We start from the raw sequence: 16534 nt of genomic DNA, 5'->3' as shown, positions 1-16534 counted from the left end.
CGGCTTGGATCTGGTGTTAGTATGGCTGTGGCTTAGGCCAGCAGCTGCAGCTCTGATTTGCACTCTAGCCTGGGAAATTCCATAAGCTGCAAGTGTGGCCCTAAAAAGCAAAATAATTAATAATCGTAATCATAATCATAACCATATTTTGGTAGAACAATCTTTTCACAGTGTACTTTCTGGAGATGAAGACTTAAAGCATCACACCTTTCAACCTAGAGATTTCATCTATTGAGAAATACATCTTCAGAAGGACTCTCTTCAGTCTTACTGGAAAGGCTCTTATCATGTACTGTTCACCAACAATTGTCCTGCAAACTCCAAGGATTGGATTCTTTAAAGAAAGCACTCTTGGATTCTTTAGAGAAATATCTGAACTGTGACTGGAACTACACATTGTCTGATGACTTGAAAGTAAAGATTTCCCAGAATTGAAGCAGAGGAAATATGATGAAATAGCTTTCCCAAGATAATACAAACCAGCCCTGTGGCAGATTTTAACTAAACCTTTGATGTTGACACAGTGCTTCAGATATTCTCCATTGTCTATGATCTTGGTAACATATGGACCTTAGATTAAAAAGTGCCTGAGGGTTCTCCCTCCTATCCCTCTTTGTTACTCAAATGTGACCTTACTAGATTTCCAACCTGTGCACTTTTTCTCTGACTTGAGATCATATCCCCAGGAATGGTCCTTCCTGACATTAAAATTAAGAAAGCTACTGAAACTAGAAAACCTGCCCCTTCATCAGTTATGATTTCAGAGAAATATCTTGATCAAAATGAGAAAATGTCTTAATAAATGTATATTAATAGACAGAAACCTAAATTAAATAGAGTTGGGGACCAAAAGGGGGAACTTTCATGGCCTGTGACCATAGCAGAGTGTAACAGAAGGGAGAGACTTCTCTTCTTTGCTGGTAATAATTTAGCAGAAGAAAAGTCATGGATTCCTTAGAACAATCCCAACTTCCTTTTCTCCTCTACAAAAGCATTCTCTTTTTCTTGCTGTGGGGGGACTTGCATGAGGCACCAAACTGCAATTCACTGATCACCCTGAATAAACCCATCATTTCTGGAGAAATACCTAGTATCCTATTTGTTTACAATCAATGATTTTTAATAGACTATAGTGTATTATAAACATAATTTATTTGTAACAGAAAACCAACAGTTTTGTGACTTGCTTTATTGTGATATTCACTTTATTGTAGTGGTCTGGAACGAACCTGCCTGTATTATAAAAGCACTTATCCTATACACAGTGATTTCTAGGGATTGTTCATTATTGATGTTATTTAATGATAACAACCACATGAAAGGAACTAGGTAGGCTTTTTAAATGTTTTTCATTATGGGGGGGTGGTAAAAACATTATTAAGTTGCAACAAATGTTTTTACCATGTAGCTTATATCTCTAGGCTGAGTTGTAATTTACATGAAATAAAATCAAACCATTCTTAAGTATACTTTTGAATAAATTTACATAATTTTTATATTTAAATCAAATGTGAAACTATTTCATCACCCCCAAAATTATTTTTATACCACACAGCGAATCATTATTGTGTGTCTTACATGTATGTTCATAGTCATTTGCTTCCAAGCAAAATGTCTAGCGTCTTAGAGTGTTCTGTTTGTTTAGAAGTTAATTTTTTTCAGATCATTACTCAAAGAGTAAAATTTTTAGAAATTCTGTAACAGTCTATATTTCCTTGAAAATTTTCTTCGTGGAATATTTTGAGTGTGTAGAAATATATTTGTGTTCCTGAAGAATAGAGAATTCCTGCTTTAATTTTGCTAATAACTGGAGGGTCTAGGCTAAAAATAACATTGGGAATTTGATTTACATCTGTAGAGATTGTGAAAGATATCCAAAGAGATTTATCTAACTTAAAAGATGTGTATACATAGCAAGGCAAAATGAAGACCAGTGGCAGGGAGATACCAGGAGATTGTAAATCCAAGCCACTGAAACTTATCTGGTCCCTAGAGCATTTATTTACATGCAAAAATGATTGTATGTGAACTCAGAATCCTTTCTCTTTTTTTAGTCAAATAGCAAAGGTTTTTTTCAGTCTCTAAGGAGGAAAAGCATTAACAGATGTGTTGCTGTAATGCATATAAGAGAGAAAAATCAACATTTTTCTATTCCTCACCTATGATACAGACTTAGAATTTTGTGTGTATGGGACATTTAGAGTTTCATTGCAATGCCCTAGTTGTAAGAACTTGTCTGTGTGGGATCTCAAGCTTATTATTTGATGTTAGAGGAAATAATAATAATCTTTCCATTATTCTAATATCTTACATATACCTAAAGATTACTTAAATAAATATTTAAATATATCTAGATAATTTAAATAAACCTTGTATTATTTAAAACATTTAAGAAGGTTATTAAAAACCCCAATATATCAAGATTCAGAAGTCCACTTGAAGGAAAAAAAGTATGCAAATCACTATCATCATAATAGAAAATGATTTGTCATACATGATAATCATTTTCCATTTTTCTATAATTTTTTGGAAAACATACAATTAAAAATATGTCTGAATGGACTTGTGATTAAAAGTAACTGACATCAAACTGCTCTTTGTTCTCTAAAAAGTGCATATCTTGACAAAATACATGAGCCCAAAATGTGAGATAAATACTTTTTTCAGCATTTGGTAGCATATAACTGTAGCTACAGAAAGAAAGAAAACTCATAATGCCTATCACTGCACAGTTCCCTCTAGCTCTCTGTTCATGTTCTGTTTCTGATCTGGCAAAGAAAGCTCTAGCCCAAGTAGAGTCTGATGGTCTTTGCCAACTGGGAAGGTGGAGATAGAGCTCCTGGGCAGAAGAAGTGGCTGAACTTATCAAAATAGAGCACTGGAGAGACGGGTGTTTTCCAGAAAGAAACCCCAGAACTTTGTGTGGAGATTCCCTGAGATCCTTGGCCAAGGGCTGAGCAGAGCATGCTCAGAGCCACATCATAGGAAATTTGCCAGAGGGAAGTTTCCATGAGATTGAACCTATAACACATACATTAGATGCCAAATGATGCTGTGGAAACAGATTTCCTGATAAGCCATAGTGTATGTATTACCACTGCTAGCATTCAACTGTGACAAAATATATCTTGAGCAGCAAAGACTTTGCCTCAGGTCTTGAATGGATTATTATGTTAAGGACACCTAAAAGCAAACCTTACAAAACCCGCAGGGAAACAGAATCCTTCTTGGTTACAATAGGATTGAGTCCTACTGTAACCAAACAAGATCCTATGGGATGTTCCTGGAGCAAACCTTGCCCCTGCCATGTCCTCTGCCTGCTTCTTGTCTGTAGAAAAACTTTAACCTCCTAGGAATTCCCTGAGTTCCAAAGGGTAAATTTAATCAGAAAATTAGAAGATCCAGAAAAAAAAAAAAAAAGAAAATCAAGCAAGACAAAATAATAAAATTTATCAATTAAACAAAGTGAAGGAAGAGTTCCTATCATGGCTTAGTGGTAATGAACCTGACAGGATCCATGAAGACATGGGTTTGATCCCTGGCTTCACTCAGTAGTTAAGGATCTGGTATTGCCATGAGCTATGGTTTAGGTTGCAGATGTGGCTAGGCTCTGGTGTTCCTGTGGCTATGGTGTAGGCCGGCAGCTACAGGTCCAGTACGGCTCCTAGCCTAGGAACTTCCATATGCCGTGGGTGCAGCCTTAAAACATGCTGTCCCTTCTTAAAGGCTATAGATAATATTCTGAGCTATGTCCTTTGAGCTGTTTGGAAGATAATGAAGAAGTTAACTGTGTGCTGCACAAAGCATGTAGACTTCAGACTGCTTGGAAGCAGTAAAATGATGATGTTGACTCCAAATTACCTCATCACTAACCAGTCAGAAGAATGTCCATGGGTAATCAGGAACCCTACAACCCCCTCCCTCACCATGTCTTTAAAAACCTTTCCCTGAAAGCTTTCAGAGAGTTGGGGTGTTTTGAACACTAGCTACCTGGATTCCTTGCTTGGTGCCCTGCATTAAATGCTGCATTTTCCTTCACCACAACCACTACTGTGACTAGTAGTTTGGTCAGTAGATTGGTTTCATTGTGAGATGAGTGAGTACACTCAAGTTTGGTTTTAACACTACTGTGTTAGAGGAACTTGGACAATCCCTTGGATTTTTCACAGATATTTTTGACAATTTATTTCCAAAATAAAAATTATGCAACTTGGGAAAGAGCAGACAAATGTGACATATAACCAAAACATCTATCCCAGATGACTATGATGTTGGATATAGGAGACAGACTTAAGAATTTTTAAATGCTTTCAAATTACTAATGCAATACATGATTAAAGAAAAAAAAGATAAAGATAAAAAAGATAAAGTAAACCATGATTAATTGATACATAGACCATCATCGATAGAATTTAAAAATATTGCACTGAGGAAAAAACAAAAATGAATAGTACTTACCATATTATTTAACTGTATAGAGTTGTAACATCGATAACACTATTGTTAAAATCATACCAGTGGTTGTCTGGTACCAAGGTAGAAGGAATTGATGGCAAAGATGAACCAGAAAACTGGCTGAGGTAATTGAAGGAAAATTCTGCGTCTCTATTGAAGTGATAGTACATCAATGTATGTAATATTTGTCAAAAGTCACTCAACTATGTACTTAAAATATGAATATTTTAATTTATGCAATCTATGCTCAATAAAGTTGAAAAAACTATATTTGACCAACAGTCTTTTCAAATTATAATTTGTAAGATATTCTTCCTGGTGAAAAACTTGAAACTCTTAACCCTTAATGTCAGGAATCTTATAGTAAGATGCATTTCCTATATTTTCAGTTAATCATTTTTTTTTAATTGTCTTGTCTTTTTAGGGCCACACTCACAGCATATGGAGGTTCCCAGGCTAGGGGTCTAATCGGAGCTGTAGGTGCCGGCCTTCTCCAGAGCCACAGCAATGCCAGATCCCAGCCGCCTCTGCAACCTACACCACAGCTCATGGCAACGCCAGATCCTTAACCCACTGAGTGAGGCCAGGGATCAAACCCGCAACCTCATGGTTCCTAGTCGGATTCATTTCCACTGCACCACGATGGGAATTCCGACACCAAAATTTTAAAAAACAGCACTGCTGATTCCCAAGAAGAAATTTTTCATCGCAACAGGTATCTGAAAATAGTAATCTTTTGCTGTGATCTGTTGTTTAAAATGCTCTAGTGTGAGTTCAGAGTGACAGCAATTGCTGGTTTAACTGTAGAAAATACAATTATGCTAACACTTAGAAAAATGTTCTTCATCGCTAACAAACATCTCATAGATTTTTAACTGTTTGCCTTAAAATTAAGGCAAAATATCTCTTCCATATATAGTCATTCAAAATAGGCTAATATTTCCAAACATACTTGATGCTTTCTGGAAATAATAAAAAAATAAGATTCTTAATATTTATTTCCACAATACTTGCATTTTTCATTTTAATGGCTACATAACCAAAAGGAATCAAAGATTAGCTAAAAAATCCATATTAAACTTCTATTAGATACACTACTTCAAGGAGGATTTTTAAGCCTCCTGCTTACTCTGCAAGTACATATTTATTTACTATCTTAGCTTATTTTTTCTACTACATTGAATTATTTGGTTGTTGTTTTCAGATATGCTCTTCATTTTTTTTTTTTTAGTCAAACTCAAATCTCAAAACCAACACACTTATCTATTGATTCCTTCCTAAGAACTTAATGGCACTAACTTGATGGTGGAAAGCAAATAGAATTTGGTAATAATAACAATAATAGTGGTAATTAGAATTTTATTCAGGTGGTTATTATATTTTCTCTGAATTAAATTTTGTGATGAAGCCTTTATGAAAATTTGTATTAGAAATATACTTTTGCCAGATATTATAGTCTGGTTAATATGCTTGTTTAGGTAAAAGAAAACAACAGATTTTCAAAAAGTAAATAAAATTTTTCTTAGAACTCAGAGTAAAAATAATAACAATAATGCTTCCAGGTTACTGACATAAATTTTAGTTCAGTCTTTCTTTGACATCTTTTCAGCAATGTCTCTCTCTTTCTCCAAGAGTGTCACTGGTACCTACTGTCAGTGAGGAGCATTAAAGCCTGTAGGAATTCCTTTCCTGTTGCCTCTTTTGACAGCCCTACTAGACAAACAGCAGGCTACAGGACTCTGAGGCCTCTAATGAAACTAAATCAGCCTCTGTCCTCCTAATCTATAAAGGGACTCTACAAGGAAATGATTGACAATCATTAAAGTTTCTATCTTGAGAGTTCAAAAGATACTTCCACACACTTAAAAACCTACGTATCATTCAGGTTATTATTATACTTGAAGAACATGAATTATTTTCAGTGAGCCATCCAAAATCTCAAATATCCAGTATGTATTATTTCTATATAAATCAACTAAAATATACAAAGAATTAATAAAATGTTGCCCCCAGGGATAGTCCCTTGATCCAAACATGTACAATCACAGCACCATTTCACTTGAGCATCATGACAAATGAATCACGCATGTGTCTTTTCTGCTACTGCCTCACACACTCTCTCTTCTGAATGGGAAGATGTGCTCTATCCACTGGCCTTGTTACCTTACAAAGCACACAGCACAGTCAAGTAAAACTGAGAGAAAGAATAAACAAAATCCATAGGACCTACTTTGAATGTTTGGATTTAGTTATTCCTGATAGGTTTCTCCCTGTAGATATCCACCTAGATGTGCTGATTATTGTTTCTTCTCTTTTTCCCCATCTCCCTCTTCCTCCTTATTCTCCTGGTTCCTTCTTTCTTGTTATTCTTCAGTTGTAATAGTCTTTCTGGAATTTTCAATGCACATTTTATTGTTAAAATGTCTTCAGTCCTACAAGAACCGCAATAAGAAAACATAGTACTAGATATAGCTAAATAGTATTTTCATGACAATGAATATTCCATTAATTTTCTTTATACTTGCCAAGATTTAGCATTGATTATCTCATCCATTTAATATGTATTTATTGAATGCTGTAATATTCATGATACATACTAGGTTCTGTAATAGCAGCAATAAAGAAAACCACTTCAAACACCAAAGCATCAAAATATCAGTTATAGATCATGTAATATGGACCAAGGTGCAGATGATTTCTACAAACTGAAGTCAACCTTTCTAGATTTTGGAAATAAATAAAAAGTTCTCTAGAATAAGGTGTCACTACACAGCTCACTCTAAAATTCTATTTTAAGCAATAAGATCCAGGTGTGTGGGTAGCCTTGGAAGAAATGAAGACTGTTTAACCAGTGGTCCAATTCTAAAGTTCAAGAGGTTAAAAATGGACAAAAGAAATGCAGGAAGCAGATTAACATGTGGTTCTTATTTTCTGCGAACCAGTCTACTATTGATGAGAATGAGATTGTCAAAATGGAAGAGTGATCACTGAATTAGGCACTGAGAAATTGTGCCTTAATGTGCTTCATTTTGAGTCAAGCTCTCTCCTGAATGAGAAAACATAATTTAAAAAGTGCCTTTGAAAAAGAGAATCTAGTAAGATTGCTTTAGAGGGTATTTCAGACAAGTAATCCAATTTGAAACCTCTGTTTACTCCAGTTCAATCCTATTTCCTATGTAGTACTGAGATTACTTGTTAATGTGGAGCCCCTTGGCCCCATTAGAGTTTAAAAGAATAAACAGAAGACTAGTAGCTATTAAAAGAGTAGGGTAAAACAGAGATAAAGGATGAAGAAAGATGATATGTCAAAAGATGCACACGTGAAAAGAGACCAGAGGAAGAGATGAGAGTTCTCCAGGACCCCAAAGGGAAAACACAAGCAAAACATGAGCTGGCAGGATACACCCACACACTCGCTCTCACTTATTCATATACCATAATTAAAACAACAAAAATTCAATATATTTGACAAAAATATGGCCAGGGTAAGATCAATAGTAAATGACAAACATATATAATTAATCTTCCTTTAGGATCTTATTTTCTCTTTAGGGAAGCACTGTTTGCTAAGCAAAAACTCAAATGCAAACCATTCTCATATTTCTCATCTTCAGTTCCCTTCTTTATGAAGTCTTATTTGTTTTCTGCCAACATGATCAGATACCTTACATATGACTTCTTGACACAATTAAAGTAGTGTTAGTTCTGCATGACAAAAATTATGCTTAAAATCTGTAGGTCTCCTTTGGCCAAAAACTATTACATCTGGTGCTCACAAAATAATAATTGCATAGAAAATGTATCTATGGCTTTAACTGAAGGCTTATGGCATAATTTTCCAGTGCTGCTATGCATTTCTTCTCCTACTTCCTAGGAAGTTTGTAGAAGTATTCTCATTACTTTTAGCAAGAGGTGTGGAAATCTCAGAAATGATCATAGTGTTATATTCAATAAGTGAAAATTCTAATTACGAAAAAAAAATTTTTCTCACTAAACCTTAAGTCAAGCAAAACTTTTATCCTTTATTTTATAGCCCCAAATTTGTGAAATTGTCCTTTATGTATCTCCATTGTTTGATCCAATTACAGAAAGTGATTTCATATTTGTCAATAATTTATTTTTACTAGGAAACAAAGACATAGAGAGAAAAAATATGTATACTTGTAGAGTATATCACTGCCTAAATTTCTGCTATAAAAAGACATGTATAAAACCAGCGTGCCCAGTAAGCTTACTTAAATAAAATATATTATACCATATGAATATCATAAGAGACTGACTCAATATGTCATGAAACTTCCTGTTTTATTTTTTACTGTGTTTGCATTTGTAGTGTAAGACAATACTATACTCTCAATAATATGATAATATACTTCATTTGAATTTAATTTAAATTTTATAACTGCACTATATACACATAGGGCTCCAAACAAAATCTACTGTTTTCTATCCCACATCTAACATACCCTCAATTTCTTCTTCAATGAAACAAACGTTTTAAAATCATTTGGTAGTTTATTATTCTATTTTCCTACATATATCAATAATACCATATTTGTAAATTTTTTGTTTGTTTTCAAGTTTTATATACTATCAATTTACTTTATATCAGAGAATTTTAAGAACTAGATCCCTCCCATTCAGTGACCCTTGCTAACATCCCAACAAAAACTTATATAAATATTATTTTTTTGGCATTTCCCAATTACTGTCATAAAGTTTTAGTTTAAATCAATATTCAGTGTTTGCAAATACTGAAGTTATAACTTTTTTCAAAATTGAAGTATAAAATATGTGTCCTTTACAGTGTACACTATTTCCCTAGGAATTTAGAGTATTCTGTTTCTTAAAATGGATTATTAGATTTGTCATACAAAACATAATTTCAAGTTGACAAATTCTAAAATGAAATTAAAATTATACCTTCAATAACTAACAAGCATAGGATAATTTGTGGGCTTTTTAATGATTACATATCACTGCATATCTCAAAACTGCTACCCTCATCATAGTTTACACTCAGAGTATACTTTCCTGCCTTATCATGTGAGAGGACTTCAATTGACAAGTGAATGCTCAGTTTCTCTCTTCTAAGGTCAACTTCTTCTTACTCCCATATCCTCCTTCCTCTTTTTATTCCATTATTTTAGTTGACATTATTATGATTATTATTTTTTTTTTTGGTGGTGGTTGTCTTGCTTTTTAGGGCTGCGCCCACAGCACATGGAAGTTACCAGGCTAGGCATTAAATTGGAGCTACAGCTGCTGGCCTGTACCATAGCCACAGCAAAGGGGGATCCCCAACTCATTAAGTGACGCCTGGGATGGAACCTGCATCCTCATGGATACTAGTCGGATTCATTTCCACTGTGCCACATGGGGAACTCCTTAGTTTGCATGGTTATTTCCAGTAATTGTTAAGGTAAATGTTTTGAGGAGGTCATTTTGAAATGTTTTGGTTTACTTTCACTCTCAAACAATAGTTTGTTGGATGAAGTCATCTAGATTGAAAAGCATCTTTGCTCTAAGTTATGAAGAGTTCCTAGAACTACTACTGATAGATACTCTGCCATTCCTGATTCTTTTTGTGTGAACTCGTTGCCTTCAAAACAACCTCAAAAGCATATAGAGTTTTAAATTTATATTCCAAAGTAATAATAATAATAATAATAATTGCATTTGTTGGCATGGACCTTTATTTTTATCTATTTTTCAGTTGATCTATCTGCATACCTTTGTCCTTTAGTTCTGGGAAATATTCTTGTATTAGTTCTTTGAATATTTTCTCCCTCCATTCCTCTAGTCTAACACTGTTTCTTTCAAGAGTCAGGGAATTCTCTATTTTTTTTTTCTATTTTACTTTGTTTTTACTGTAATATTTTTATTAAAGTATAGTTTATTTACAATATTATAGTAGTTTTAGATGTTTAACATAGTGATTCAATATTTTAGTAGATATGCTCCATTAAAATTATTACAAAATAATGACCGTATATCCCGTTACTGTATAATATATCAGTTTCTTATTTCTCTTATGCAGTATTTTGTATCTCTTAACTCCATGCAACTATATTGCCCCCCTCCCCTTCCCTCTGCCCAGTGGTAACCATTGTATTTGAGTCTGTTTCTGTTTTACTATATTTATTTCTTTTATTTTTTAGATTCCATATATATATCATAGCATTGAGTTCTTGTCTTTTTCTGTCTGACTAATATCACTATGCAAAATATGCTCTAGGTCCATCCATGTGGCTGCAAATGGCAAAATTTCATTATATATTATGATATTATGACTGAGTATTACTTCATTATGTAATTTATCTATTCATCTAATCTTAATCATATGTCACATCCTCTTTATCCAGTCATCTGTTGGTGGACACTTACATTCCTTCTATATAGTTGCTATTTTAAGTAATGCTACCATGAACATTGGGGTGCATGTATCTTTTCAAACTGTTGTTTTCATTTTCTTTTTTGTAATGGCGGTGCTGGCATTTGGAAGTTCCCAGGCTGGGGGTCAAACTGGAGCTGTAGCTGCAGGCCTATACCACTGTCACTGCAAAACCAGATCAGAGCTGCATCTGTGACCTACACCATGGCTCACAACAATGCTGAATCATTTAACCCACTGAATGATGCCAGAAATGGAACCTGCATCCTCTAGATACTAGTCAGGTTCTTAACAGGTTCTGAGCCATGGGGTGAACTCCTAGATTTTTTAATAATAGCCATTTTGACAGATGTAAATTTAATATCTTACTGTGATGTTGATTTGCACTTCTGTGATGATAAGTCTTGTTGAGCATCTTTTCATGTTTCTGTGGGCCTTCTGTATATCTTCTTTGGAAGAATGTACATTCAAGTCTTCTGCTCATTTTTTAATTGTTTGCATTTTTCATTGTATGAGCTTTATATATACTTCGGATATTAACCCTTATTGGTCATATCATTTGTAAATATTTTCTCCAATTCAGTATGCTGTCTTTTGTTGATGTGCTCCTTTGTTTTACAAAAGCTTTTACATTTAATTATATTCCTTTTCTTTGTTTTTGTTTATTTTGCCTTAGGAGATAGAAAATAAAATATTGCTGTGATTTATGTCAAAGAGTGTTCTGCCTATGTGCTTTTCTAGGAGTTTCATGGTTTCAGTTCTTTCATTTAGGTATTTAAACCATTTTGAGATTATTTTTATATACACTATGAGAACATGTTCTAATTTTATTCCTAGTTTTCCCAGTACTGATTATTGAAGAAAGTGCTTTTTATGTTTAGTTTTCCCAGTACTGATTATTGAAGAGAGTGATTTTTTTCCACTGTATATTCTTTTCTCCTTGGTCGTAGATTAGTTGACCATAGGTGTGTGCATTTATTTCTGGGCTCTCTATTCTACTCCATTGATCTACATGTCTGTTTTTATGCCAGTACCATAGTATTTTGATTATTATAGCTTTGTAGTACAACCTAAAGTCATGGAACTTGATATTTCCAACTTTGTTCTTTTTTCTCAAGATTGCTTTGGCATTTCAGGGTCTTTTGTGATTTCACATAAATTTTAGGATTATTTTAGTTCTATGAAAATGTCATGACTATTTTGATTAGATATTGCATTAATTTCTATATGTTCCATTGGATGGTATGGACATGTAAATACTATTAACTCTTCCAATCTAAGAACATGAATTATCTTTTCATTTCTTCTATTTTATTCATCAACATTTTACAGTTTTTAGATTAGAGGTCTTTCACCTCCATGGTTAAGTTCATTTATAGGATTTTTTTTGACACAATTTTAAACTGGATTTTTTTTTTAACTTTTTCTTTCTGTAGTTCACTATTATTGTAGAGAAAAGCAACAGATTCCTGTATATTAATCTTTTATCCTGCAACTATACTGGATTCATTTATTGGTTCAAATAGCTTTGCGTGGAGGCTTTAGGGGTGTCTCTATATAGTATTATATTGTTTGCAAATAATGACAGTTTTATTCTTCCTTACCTATTTGGAAGCCTTTTACTTCTTTTTCTTCTCTGATTGTTGTGGATAGGACTTCCCATACTATAGTAAACATAAGGCATGGTAATGGGTATCATTGTCTTATTTCTGACTTTAGAAGAAAGGCTTTCAAGTTTATACAGTTGAGTATGATGTTAGCTATGGGTTTGTCATAAATGACTTTTATTATATTGATAACAACTTGATGATAGCTTGTATCATAAAAGGAAATTGAATTTTTCAGCACCTATTGAGATAATTATATAAATTTAATCCTTTATTTTGTTAATATGGTATATCTCATATATTGTTTGCAGATATTGAAACTTTCATGCATTCCTAGGATAAATCCTCCTTGATTATGGTGTATGATCCTTTTTAAACATTGTTGAAATTTGCTTCCAAATATTTTCACCTATACTGATCAGAGATCTTTATTTATTTATTTTGTAGGATCTTTGTCTGGTTGTGGTTTCAGAGTAACTGTAGCCTCATAAGATGAATTTTGAAGTATTCTTTCCTCTACAATTTTTGGAATAATTTTAGAAGAATAGGCATTAGCTCTTCTTTATATGTTTGATGGATTTCTCTGGGAAGCCATTTTGTCCTGGAGGTTTGTTTGCTGGAAGGTTTTCTTGTTGTTTTTTTTTTGTTTATTTGTTTGTTTTTTAATTACAAATTCAATGATCCATAGCTTTTACTATATATGTACCTCTGCTAGTGAGATTTTACCTTTCCTATAGATTATTACTTCTTGGTATAACCTTTCTTTTCCCTCCCCACTGAGAGAAGACTTTTTAACATTTATTTTAGGGTAGGTTTAGTATTTTTTTAATAAAAAATACATATTTTTATTACTCAAATGAATTTATCACATCTGTAGTTGTATAATGATCACAACAATCCAATTTCACAGGATTTCCATCCAACAGCCCAAGCATATCCCTCCACACTCCAAACTGTCTCCTTCAGAGACCGTAAGTTTTTCGGTCTGTGAGTCAGCATCTGTTCTGCAAAGAAGTTCAGTCTGTCCTTTTTTTCAGATTCCACATGTCAGTGAAAGCATTTGATGTGGTGCCTCATTTTTTGGCTGACTTCATTTAGCATGATAATTTCTAGGTCCATTCATGTTGCTAAAAATGCCAGTATTTCATTCCTTTTGATGGCTGAGTAATATTCCATTGTGTATATGTACCACATCTTCCTGATCCACTCCTCTTTTGATGGACGTTTAGGTTGTTTCCTTGTCTTGGCTATTGCATATAGTGCTTTAATGAACATCAGAGTACATGTGTCTTTACGAGTCATGGTTTTCTCTGGATAGATGCCCAGGAGTGGGATTGCTGGCTCAAATGGTAGTTCTATGTTTAGTTTTCTGAGGCATCTCCATACTGTTTTCCACAGTGGTTGCACCAATTTGCAATCCCACCAACAGTGTACTAGGGTTTCTTTTTCTCCACACCCTCTCCAGCACTTCTTGTTTGTAGACTTTTTGATGATGGCCATTCTGACTGGTGTATGGTGGTAGATTTAGTATTGATGAACTCTCAGTTTTTGCTTGTCTGAGAAGTTCTTTATCTCTCCTTTAATTCTAAATGATAATATTGCTGGATATTTTATCCTGGGTTGCTGATTTTTCTCTATCAGTGCTTTCAATATATCATGCTACTCCCTTCTGGCCTATAACGTTTTTGGAGAAAAATAATCTGATAGCCCTATGAGGGTTCCCTTTTATATGATTCTGTTTTATTCTTGCTGTCTATAGAATTTTTATCTTTAAATTTTGTTATTTTAATAATGATATATCTTGATGTGGGTCTGTTTGGGTTAATCTTGTTTTGAGACTTTCTGTTTTTCCTGTAATTGGTATCTGTTTCATTCTTTAGGTTCAGGAAGTTTTCAGCCATAATTTATTAAATATATATTTTTAACTTTTTTTCTCTATCTTCTCCTTCTTCAACTAATGAAAATTTTGGTACACTTGATGTTGCTCTAGGAGTCACTTAAACTGTTCCCATTTTTTTTTAATTTATTTTTTTCTTTTTGTGTTTCTGATTAAGAAATTTCCATTATTCTATTTTTCAGGTTACTTATGGATGCTTCTGTATCACCTAGTCTACTTTTAATTGCTTCTAGGGTGTTTTCCATTTCAGTTACTGTATTCTTCAGTTCTGATGTTTAAAAATATATTTTCTAGTTCTTTCTTATAATTTTAACTGTGTTGAACTATTATTTCCCCTAATTAAGTTATAATTATTATTCCTAATGTCTTGAGCTCTATCTGGTAAAATATTTTTTATTTAATTTGTTGTGTTCTCAGGGTTTTTCTCTTTTTTTTTCAATTGAAACAAATTCCCTTGTTTTTTGTCTGCTTAACTTTATCTCTATAAAATTAAATGAAATGATTACTTATTATGGTTTTTAAAGAATGTCCTTGCGTGGGAACATCTCTATACAATTGTTGTGTATGCAGTGGTTTTGGTGGGAGAGCCAGATTTGGTGTGAATACAATCATGTCTACTACAATTTTGTGCATGGAGCTATCACATTGGAGAGGCTAGAGCCAGAGGCAGCTGTAAACTGGGGCTTCTTTGCTCAACAGCTAGAATTATACTTTTGGGAGTCAGGTGAGGTGCTAAGTTTCTGGGCCAGAAACTCTAAGATTTGTGCACAAGTGGCTCCATTCCCTTTAAGCATGTGTTCTCCCCTATCCCAACACTGGTATCCTTGCTCTAGAGAAAGCATTGCTGGAGTAAGAGGGACTGGTGTGCAATGTGGTATCCTGGCCACAGTCAGGGACACAGGGTGCTTCTGATTTTCTGCCTCTATAAGTGACAGAAATGGTGACCCCACCCTGCTCAGATGCTGCCTCAGGTCTAAAGCTCTTTTGTTCCTTATGGCTGAGCTCCCTCATCAGCCACTGCAGCCCTTGCCCTTGTGAGGAGTTGTGCCACAGAGCAGGTGGGGCTGGTGTGAGTGCTTCACATTGTCCATGATGGTAGTCAAACTGCAGTCAGAACCTGCAACTGCTTCTGATGCCCTACCTGTGTAAGCAGGCACTAGTAATAGCTCCTCTTGCCCCACTAATATGCCACTCCAGGTCTAAGCCAAATTTGTCCGTCACAGCTGAGCTCCCCTCTTGGTCACAGCAGCCCTCACCTCAATGTGGAGCTGATTTGTGCAGTAAGTAGGGTGGGGGTGGAGGATTGAGTTCTGGGATGAGGCTGTGGTGCCATAAGAAACTGGCCAGCATTCTATGAAGTTTCAATCTGCTCTCTATGCTCTGGTTCATGAATAAGCATGTTCAAGTGCCCTCCGTATCAGTGGAATCCAGGATTCCAGGGTCATCTAGTTAGCCCCCTGGCCCTCCAAGCAGGCCCAGAAAGTCATCTTCCCAGTGCAGCTGGGGAAACCAATGTGTAGCTTGAACTGCTCATTCCTCAGAGAGGATATCTGCCCCTGTAATCACCCTCCTCCCCTGAGTCTCTTCCCAGGGGCACAGGGCTCAACCATATCACTTATCTTTCCTTCCTTCCTGACTGTTTGTATCTTCTTTACAGGCTTGGCTGTACAGGAGTTTGCCTGCCAGTTTCCAGGCAGATTTCATTGAGAATTACTCCACATGAAGGTGTGTTTTGGGGGGAGGTAAGTTCTGCACCCTTCAATTCTGCCATCTTGATCTTTCTTTTTTTCTATTGTATTTTATAACTCTATTCCTCTACATTCTAAAAAATATATCTTATAAATTTTTATACTCTATAAATCTTTCATTTTTGTAGTATAGTATACTGTTCCATTTTTCTTGAAAGCGATATCTTCTTTTATTTACTTTACTTAGGATATAAATGACCTGATTTTGGTAGTTTGTTGTTTTATTTTGTTTTCCCGCCTCTTGCATTATTTTACATTTTTGTTTTCTGTTAGGCTTTTAAATTTTATATTCTCCAGTTAAATTGCATTGTTATGTGACGGGAATTGTATTGTTTAAAGTTATCTTGTTGTATTAAAATAATTTTCAGGAGTTCCCGTTGTGGTGCAGTGGTTAACGAATCCGACTAGGAACCATGAGGTTGCGGGTTCGATC

Source organism: Phacochoerus africanus, chromosome 10 (assembly GCF_016906955.1).
Source record: "Phacochoerus africanus isolate WHEZ1 chromosome 10, ROS_Pafr_v1, whole genome shotgun sequence".
Taxonomy (NCBI): domain Eukaryota; kingdom Metazoa; phylum Chordata; class Mammalia; order Artiodactyla; family Suidae; genus Phacochoerus; species Phacochoerus africanus.
The sequence above is the reverse complement of the archived record's forward strand: the minus strand, read 5'-3'. Positions refer to the sequence as shown.